We start from the raw sequence: 9,126 nt of genomic DNA on the forward strand, positions 1-9,126 counted from the left end.
TTGAATTGAAGTGCACCATTTATTGTAGGATTAATAATTAAATTTGACAATTTCCAAAAATATAACATAACACTTAAAACATGTATGCAGTCTGTAAATGGAAATCGAAGCTGTTGTATGATTGCTAATGCGACAATTATTTATTTGATTAACACTATATATCTAAAAATAAACATATTTATTAATTTTTCATCTGGAAATAATGGCCATAAGCGTTCCATTAAGCGATAAGTCCAGAAGTGGGTTTAGGACAGTATGAGGGAAAATTGTTCTAATAACACGTAATTTGAAATTTAATACCTATACCATTTGAATCTTCGGTATCTACATGATTAGCCATGTATATTTAATAAAAGATCATTTTCGTTGTGTTAAAGTACCTCCATTCGTGCCTTCCATTTTTAGTTAGCTATAAAACCAAGATAAGATATAGTTTTCTAAGTGAAATACGTCAGGAAAATAGCCGTTAGTTTTCACTTGTTCCTTTGGTTGGTCGATTAGTTGTGTCTGCGTCTAAAAGGGGCATTATTAAAGAAATATTTTAAATTGCGTGAACAAAACAGACATAATTGATGAAATTGTCAAAATAAAACTACAGCAGTTTAATATTGATACAAATTAGTACTAATATTGACATAACAAAAACACTGCTATGATATTTTAAAAGTATCGCATTGATATTAGAATTTATAGCATTTGTTTAGTTGTGTACATAAACACAGCACTCCAAATTTTACACGTACATACACTTTTGCTTTTACTTACTTCTGAATGTATATTTGGACTTAATTGTTGTTTATATTTGAACATTCAGTTTTAAATTTCGTATTTTCTTTATTTTTGTTGACGAAAACAACATTTTCCGCATGGAATGTCTGCATATTTACAATTGATATTAGACAATATCGCTATGTGATATAAGAAACGTTTTTATCGATTCGCTTCTTCAATAGACTGGTTACGCAAAATACATTGCTGACGAATTATCCACTTGCAAGAGCACTATTAAATTCGGATGTTGTTGTTTGTTTGTTTGTTTGTTTGTTTTTTTGTTTTTTTGTTTTTTTTTTGTTTTTTTTTTTTTTGGGGGGGGGGGGGGGGCATTTGAAAATTATAGAGCATGTTGCATTTTAGTCCTAATATTTCAATAATTGGTATACTTTGATTTAGCAGTTGATGTTTCATAAGAAATTAGATGAAATTGCAACAGTTCCAGAAATCACAATGTTTGGATATATAAAACTAGAGCTCTTTACACGAATTGTTGTTCATCAAAAAGGACAGTATGCATGACAGTAAAGATACAAGCCAAAGAAAAACGACTACATGAAACAAACAACGAAAAGTATAGCCACTTTAAGTACTGTAACTAAATCCGTTTCTTGTACACATTTGTCTTTTACTTGATATGTATATAATCATGTTATTTTGTAATTTCTATGCTTAAAGCAAAAATGATGAAATTCCAATTATAAAGTCTTAAAATATGTCACAAACATGCTTCTCGGGAGAACGGATAAAACCCATTTTGTTTTGAGTAATCCAGACTAGAATTTAATTTTTAATAAGAGTGAACATGGGTAGTAAAGTAACCATGATCTTTACAAAGGAGCGTAATTGCATTTCGTAAAAGAATTAGTGCCGTGCAAATAATTACGTTTATAAATTATGCTAGAATAGATATATTTCCTAACCAAAGAGAATCGAAGGATACCAAAGGGAAATTCAAAAGAAATTCAGAAGTCGAAAATATGCGGACAACACCTTGGTCTAATGTGTTCTGTTACAATACTACTCGGGAATAAGGGAGGGTGCAGTGCTAACAAACATGTTTAACCCTGAAAGAGCATGATATTCAGTGGTTTTCTTGTGTTGCTGTAAGGTTATTATTTTTTTTCTCCTTCGATTTTCTCCCCATTTTGTGGCTTACTATCTGTTTGATCATTGTCAAAGGCTATACGGTGAACTATAATAGTTATTCACAATCAATATCCTTTTGATTTTTGTGGATAGTTGTCCAATTCGCAATCATATACCACATCTTTTCATTTTTTTATACCACTCCCTTTCTAGAAATCTTTGTTTTTCTTTTCATTGAATGCCAAGTTGAGTCAATGACGTCATGAACGTTAATTGTCCTATGAACGGAAACATATGAAAGTCTTTCCATCATGCAATATACACGATACATCTGTTGTCTCAACATTAAAAGATGGTACATAAAATAACTTTTTTTATTTCAACAAATTTATTTTTACGTGCAACATGTAAGAAGGCAATTATGAGATACAATTATTATATTAAGGTGCAAAAGATCGTTACTTTTATCATTTCAACAAATATATTTTTACATGCATCATGTAAGAAGGCACTTATGAGATACAATTGTATTAAGGTGCGAAAGATCGTTACGTTATTACTCATAAAACTTTAAAATAAATGAAGTACATGTGTTGCTGATATCTACTATTACCGTTTATTTTCGAGATTTTAGTTCTTGTCTGCACTGAGTTTTTATTTAAAAAAAATAATTTATGTGTTGGTACCTTCTATCTCTTCACAGATCGAGATTTAAAAGGAGAAAATTAATATACCAATAGTTCTAAAACATAACCCCGTTATTTTTATTCATTTAAGGCACCATGTAATTGTATAATTAAAAAATAATTCATGGAAGCCATAAATTGTTGGAAATTTACACATTGCCTGGGCCGTGATATTCGAATTTTATTCTGAGCGTTAGGCTTCCATGAATTTTTTTCGATTCTTATAAGACAAATACGGTCATTAAAAAAATGAAGCGAGAGTCGGTATGCTGTGTGTGTGGCTGTTCTTTTTTACGCCCAGTTAGATAAAGCTCAAGCATTCTAATAAATCTATAGCTTGCATGTAGTTTAGTATGACGTCTATTATCACTGAACTAGTTTACATATTTGTTTAGGAGCCAACTGAAGGAGACCCAATAGTGGCCTTCGACTGTTGTCTGCTCTCTGGTCAGGTTGTTGTCTCTTTGACACATTCCCAAATTTCCATTCTCAATTTTACATTTATTTACAACTATCTGTCAATCCACTATACTAAACAGATTCGCTGAGCCAAATTTGAAAAATGTTGACCAATGTCACCGTCAAATATTATGTTAACATACTAATATTGCACAAGGTCATGTTTATGACGTCTTTACACTAAATCCATTGGATGTTGGATGTGTACTGATTGATAATTGAGTCGTAGACGCATATATTTTTATAAGTTGTAAGTGGTTTTGAACTAGCTGTCAGTAACTGTGAGTACTCTCAGATCTGTACTTAGTGTCTTTTTGTTGTTGGGATGTACAAGTACCCGGCCACGTCCGGTTGTGTTTTTAGTATTTATACCCATATGAAGTGTTGAGCCTTTTTCAACTGGTTTTTTATTGTTCGTTCTTATGTTGTACCGATACATCACTGTTCCAGGTAATCGGAGGGTTGGGATCCCGCTAACATGTTTATCCCCCGCCACAATCTGTATGTATGTTTCTGTCCCAAGTCAGGAGCCTGTAGTTCAGTGGTTGCCGTTTGTTTATGTATTACATTATTTGTTTTTGTTCATTTTTTTATACACAAGTAAGGCCGTTAGTTTTCTTGTTTGAATTGTCATTTCGGGGCCTTTTGTAGCTGACTATATATATATATATATATATATATATATATATATATATATATATATATATATGCGGTATGGGCTTTGCGCATGGGTTGAAGGCAATACGGTGACCTAGCTGTTAATTTCTGTGTCATTTGGTCTCTTGTGGTGTGATGTCTCATTGGCAATCATACCGCATCTTCTTTTTTACAGTAATTAATATTAAAGCTTCCAAAGTCTTTATATCGTATACATGTAACTATATTCTAATATTTATAACATAAATGGACACAATTTGAAAAAAAATTCCATGGACAATCCAGATTAGGTATAAAAAAAATTGCATAACATTTTTATTATTTAAGTATAATAGAAAAACAAAGGCTTTTAACAACTTTATAAATTTAAAGATACAGAAGAGCATACATATATAAAGCACGGACAATTGTCTACCATAAATATCTGTAAACATGTGGTAATATTAGAAAATAAACAGTTTTTAATTTCATCAACAAAAACATTGAATTTCTTTGTTTAACTTTTAAACAACTGTTGAACTAAAAATAAACAAAGAAATAAAATTTCAAATTGATCAATAAAGCATGCTTTGTTTAATATTTGCTGTTTTATTTCGTACATTCAAATAAACAGACTTTTAGATTAATCGATTTTTGGTGTAATGATAAATGAAGTGTCAGCATCCATTACTACATGTGTCAGTTTTCAATTAAGATGCATATATTATTAATTTATGTCCATTTCTATGATTAAAACAAAATGAAATTCAACCAAAATATTCACACCTTATCGAAATAGTTAAAATATCAAAGAAACGCGTAATATAAAATATTTTTTTAGATTACTAACATTTCATACATTTTTCATTATATCTTTCGAAAAAAAAAAATGAAATATCTTTTCAATTTTTAACCGAGAAAAAAATCGAACAGACAGAAAAAAATGTTAGAAGTTTATAATGTAATAGATTAAACAGTTATTTCTGAGGATTCACGAAAAATAAAACAAACTCACAACCACCAAAATGTTAGGAATTCCCAAAAGTTATAAGACTTAACAGATAAGTATATCACTAGGAATATATCATATATTAAGTAGGAGTTGAAGAAACAACACAATAGTAAGCCAATAAATTATAACAGAAGTCCGTTGAATTTCATTTTTTAATATTATTTTGAATAGACAGAAAAAAATAGTAGTCATTTCTTATAATTTAATCCTAAATTCCATTTTAAACCGTAGTAAACCATGGAAAAAAAACGTCGATGACGTCACGGTCACATGACAAAATTATGTCTATGAGCTGATAAACAAAACAACTCAGCCAATCAGAAGACGCGTTACATCCAAAATTAAATTATAAAACTATTATAATCAAAATGTATCAATCTCAATAATCTACTGATATTGTGCTAATTTTTTGGCTTATTTGACTTTCTGAAAAATACATTAATGTATTAAATTTTCTGCTGTTTAATAATTGCGTTCAGAATTTTTCGTGGTATAATTTAAAGTATAAGGAAGTTTGCTCCTCTTGTGCTTGAATTTTGGCTAGATTGTCGGAATCTTGTTTTATCCATGTATTGCCATTCACAAATTGTGCCCAATAACCCCTACATGTACTTTTCTTTTCATAATTTCATTACATACAATGCATTGTTTCAAATACCGAATCTTAAAAGATTTTTTTTCTTCATCGTTTTTGGAAGAAAAAGAAGCCAACGATAAATGAATGAAAAATCTTGATAAAATTCTCTCCCGCCAAATGTCAAGTGGCTTATATCTCGAAAACAAGCACACGGACACTGCATTTTTTCTGCTTATTTATTTTTTTCATTTACATACTTATTTATTTTCTTCATTTACATACTTCGGCCTCACCCCTTATGTATTTTACTAACCCTCTATGGATCCGTAGGAGGTCAGTAGCAAACCATACAACTTATTGTATTATAATGGACAAAGGCGTCCCAACCATTTAACTTCAAATAGGGGGAGGGTTACGGTTTTTTTTTTCTATAACATATGCTCATTCTCAATTTGATGAAAAAATTATAATCTATTCAAGCAGACGACAAACAAAAATATTCTGAAGTTCGTGTAAAGTGCGAAAAAAAAATATGACTAAGAAAAATAGAAACACACCCCTCCCTCCCCCACTCCTACACACACACTTTAAAAGTTAAATTGTACAGTTGCTCCCTTAATCTCCCTTCTTTTTAACTTTGCCTTTTCTCCGGATGTTGGTTCAAAGAATTGCCACTGCTGTGTTTAAACTTCTCTCTTAATGCGTCTTGACATTTTAAATTAAAATGAATCAATAAAAGATAAACCATTCAGTACCTACAGCAAACTTTGCCTTAACCTTTTCTTTCAATTATCATCTTGCGATAAACACCCATTAATCTAATCGTATATGTTATTTCACCGATAACAGGGTTTAAAATGTCTTGTTGAACTCAATTGTTATATTAGACTATTATGTAAGTACTTTAAGTACATTTTTTAAAAAGCACCGAAATACTTGTTTCGTTTCTTTTTAAAGCATCGTATTGCTGGTTTGTAATCGTGTTTCAAGAAATGAATAATAGCCTGTCAATGCAATGTACTTTAATTTACTAATTTACATATTTTATGCACTTAGCCTTTTCTCTTTTAAGTGAGGAAACCTTCTTAAAATGACAAGAGTTAAAGGATTTCTCGATTAGGTTATATGTTGCTTATAAAAAATACAGAACAAAACAAACACTTTATAAATTTGGTTCATCTGACCCGCTTTTCTATATCTCAGGAAATAAATGATTTCTTGTCAGTACAATGTACTTTTATCTACTAATTTTTCTCTCTTTAAATGAGGAAATTTGTCTTAAAAGACAAAACTTTCAATTAACACTTGATAAATTGGGTGTGTCTGAACTACTTTAATTAGTGTATGCTGTGAAAAATTTAAAAAACAGCAAGGCCCCTGGGTTTGATAAGGTCATTAATGAGTATATTAAATCAACCATTAATGCTACTTTGCCTATGTATAGAGAGATTTTTAATATGATTTTGAATACTGGTGTAGTTCCTCAAATCTGGACGGTTGGAATAATTATTGCTATATACAAAAACAAGGGCGATCTGAACAACCCAGATTCGTATAGAGGCATTACATTAGTGTCCTCACTTGGTAAACTTTTTACAGCAGTACTTAATAGTAGATTGACAAAGTATGCTGAACTGATAGAAACTATACCAAAGGCACAAGCCGGATTTAGAAAAGGATATAGTACAAATGACAATATATTTATACTACATGTTTTGATAGAATTATACTTTTATAATAATAAGAAACTTTTCTGTACTTTTGTAGATTTCAAGAAAGCTTTTGATACTGTTTGGAGGGTGGGGCTTTGGAAAAAACTTATAAATTGTAATATCACGGGAAAGATATTTAAAGTTATTTATAATATGTATGGCAATATCAAGTCTTGTATCAAAAAGGGGGGTGAGTTATCAGGATTTTTTCCTTGTGAAGTTGGTGTTCGTCAAGGGGAAAATTTATCTCCTTTCTTATTCTCTGTATTTCTCTCGGACCTTGAGACTTTTTTCAGTGAAAATGGTATATCTGGACTCCAAACCGTATCACAAAAAGCTCTTGAACACTTAAATACGTTTTTGTTGTTATTTATACTATTGTATGCTGATGATACAATAATTTTAGCTGAATCAGCAGCAGCATTGCAAAAGTGTTTTAATGTATTCGAACAATATTGTAATATATGGAAACTGTCAGTAAATGTTGAAAAAACTAAAGTAATGGTATTCTCCAAAAGAAAGTACACTATGCGTGATAATTTTAAACTATATGGTTCAATTATTGAAAGAGTGGAGTCGTACCCGTATCTTGGTTTGCTTTTAAACCAAAACGGGAAATTTGTTATAACAAAAAAGAAGTTAGCAGAACAAGGACAGAAAGCACTTTATGCTCTATATAGAAAGATTAGGAATATATCTATTCCAGTAGATCTACAGCTTAAGCTATTTGATTCTTTGATTGATCCTATACTTTTATACGGGAGTGAAATCTGGGGATATGAAAAATTAGACATATTGGAAACTGTGCACTTGCAATTTCTAAAAAAGGTGCTCTCTGTCCGTAGATCAACGCCAAACTTCATGGTGTACGGCGAAACAGGTAGATATCCACTAGACATACATGTAAAATTACGTATACTTAATTTTTGGGTAAAGCTACTTTCGAATGATTCTAAACTGTCTAGTATTATGTATAAGTTATTGTATGAAATGCATTGTTCAGCAAATATGCAATCAAAATGGTTATTAAATGTGAAATCTATACTGAATGATGTTGGCTTATCATTTGTATGGGATAGCCAAGAAATTCTTAGTAAAAATAGTATAAAATATTATGTTAAACAAATCTTACAAGACCAATTTGTACAAAAATGGCACAGTATGGCTGATAGTGCCTCAAGAGGGGAACTTTATTTATCATTTAAAAGGGATTTCTGTCTTGAAGGCTACTTGGTAAAACTAAATAAACAACGCAGAGTACAATTGAGTAAACTGCGATGTTCAAATTTAAAATTCCCTATAGAAGCCGGTAGATGGTTAAATATACCTCGTGAGGACAGAATATGCACATTATGTGACATGGGGGTGATAGGAAATGAATTTCATTATCTGCTAGTATGTTGTAACCCTAATATTGAAAGAATTAGAAAAATGCATATACCAAGATATTATTTTTTTAATCCAACAGAGGACAAGCTCTTTGGTTTGCTATACTATTGTAATATAAAAGTACTCAATAATGTCGCATTATTTTTGCAAAAAATCATGAAGTATTTTTAATAAAAGAAACTGTCTAGTACTTACCTAATTCAAGTTGTGTGTTATAATCCAGTTGATCATATTATATATATATATATATGTATGTATGTCATGATATGTGTATTTGTTTTGATCGTTTAAATCACGTGTCAAACAACCGTATGTTACGGTGTGTTTGATGACTTATACTCAATTGACCTGTATATATGTTTATTTCAATTTTGTTCTGTTATTATACAAATCTTATACCACTTCTGTCAAGCTGTATATTATGTATATCTGCCTCTTGTAACAGTGTAAACTGTCAGAGTGTACAATAAAATCTTGAATCTTGAATCTTGTATAAAATTTCATTGAAAAAAAATAATAAAAGACGAATTTGATTGGGGGTTGTTGTGGTTGCAATTGGGGTCATAAAACACTTGACCAATTGAACCTAAACAAATTAAGTTTTAAAAGACCACATGTTGATATAAAAAACGACAATACAGCAACGAAAATCAGATAACAGCGAAAGACAAACGGTAAGTCCACAAAACTTTAAAAAGAAAACTGAATACAGCTGAGCAATAAGGAACCCAACAACAACAAAACAAAAACGAGAGACAATCTTATCTATTAATCTATTGATTTCATTTTTATTTT

The sequence above is a fragment of the Mytilus galloprovincialis genome, chromosome 12 (assembly GCF_965363235.1).
Source record: "Mytilus galloprovincialis chromosome 12, xbMytGall1.hap1.1, whole genome shotgun sequence".
NCBI lineage: Eukaryota > Metazoa > Mollusca > Bivalvia > Mytilida > Mytilidae > Mytilus > Mytilus galloprovincialis.